The sequence below is a fragment of the Sinocyclocheilus grahami genome, unplaced genomic scaffold, assembly GCF_001515645.1.
Source record: "Sinocyclocheilus grahami isolate Dianchi unplaced genomic scaffold, SAMN03320097.WGS_v1.1 scaffold148.1, whole genome shotgun sequence".
NCBI classification, from domain to species: domain Eukaryota; kingdom Metazoa; phylum Chordata; class Actinopteri; order Cypriniformes; family Cyprinidae; genus Sinocyclocheilus; species Sinocyclocheilus grahami.
In genome coordinates this window covers 1559693-1560860 of record NW_015505327.1, presented here as the reverse complement: position 1 = coordinate 1560860, position 1168 = coordinate 1559693, and the positions used below count along the sequence as shown (strand labels likewise).

General features: G+C 35.4%; 1 long non-coding RNA gene across 2 annotated transcripts in view; it reads right to left on the bottom strand.

Moving 5' to 3' along the window:
- Positions 1-549: 549 nt before the first annotated feature.
- Positions 550-1168, bottom strand: part of LOC107591946 (uncharacterized) — a 2455-nt gene continuing 1836 nt past the window's right edge. The window contains exons 1-3 of one of the 2 annotated variants that reach the window (XR_001609924.1): positions 918-977; positions 778-831; positions 550-673 (exon numbers count right to left, since the gene is read on the bottom strand). This is a non-coding gene — a long non-coding RNA (uncharacterized lncRNA). Of the gene's footprint in view, positions 674-777; positions 832-917; positions 978-1168 lie in introns of those variants that run through there. The other variant, XR_001609925.1, reaches the window with a different exon arrangement.

Genomic DNA, 1168 nt, shown 5'->3' with positions numbered 1-1168 from the left:
GACTGACCGATCAAACGTCTAACCGTCGCAATAGTATCCAGCTGCAGACCCGCAGCACCAGCAATTTCAGAACCGCAGCCACAGAACCGGAAGTGAGGGGCGGAGCTTAATTTTTTTTAAACATAGTAGCGCCACCTTACGGTTTTTAAGGGCTAATTTGCTTTTATTACACACGATACGTCATACTTTATGCATGTATGCATTTTATAATGACATATTAAGCATTTTATAAACATTAATCTTGTGTAATTTAGTTGTAGACCTATACAGTTATTAGTTTCATTGTATTATGCAAGTTATTTCCTGTTTGTGATATTAAAAATAATGTTGGAAACTTCTGGGCATTTTATATGAAATATACTTTAAATCACAAGATTCAAAATAAATGTTTACTCCAAAGTCACATGCATCATAAATTTTTCTATATGAAAACTAAAACATTTCAATAAAACACACACACACACACACACAAACAAACAGCAACATACTTTTAAAAGTAACAATCAAAATGTACACAATTATCTCTGGAAACTTCTGTTCCAAGAGATTGTTGAGGGCCTTTTCCTTGTCCTCTTCCTCCATTATAAGGAAAAGAGGCTCTTCCACTGGCCCCCTGAGCAGATGTCTGTTTAATGGAGCCATTTCACAACTTCTGTGAGATTACTGGGATCTCCTTCATTACAGAATATTAAAGGAAAATGTAACTTTAATATTTCTTATTAATGTGTGTATATAGATAGATAGATAGATAGATAGATAGATAGATTTGAGACATACCTCACAAGCGTAGCCTGTTATCCAATTGGAAGGGCCTCTTGTAGGGTTTCTGCACTGTAATATACATGTATCTTGGTTAATTTCAAATTGGTCAGAAGGGGGTGCAAAGGTAATGGTGTGCTGGAGGTAATGTCCAGTACCTTTCAGAGAAAACCATCTGGAGTCCACCATCTCCGTATGATTGGAATGTCACACTGGAAGACACACATAGAGAAATCTTTAAATATCAACTGCTACAACATCATAAAGGTCAATTACTTTAACTGATAACTGCTTCCAGATGTAAAATCAAAGGGTGCTCCCAAGACAAGATGTACTGGAAAACAAAAAAAAAATAAGAATGTTCTTCCTGTAAATAGCACAAAAAAAACCTTCCTTGTTCCTTATTTAA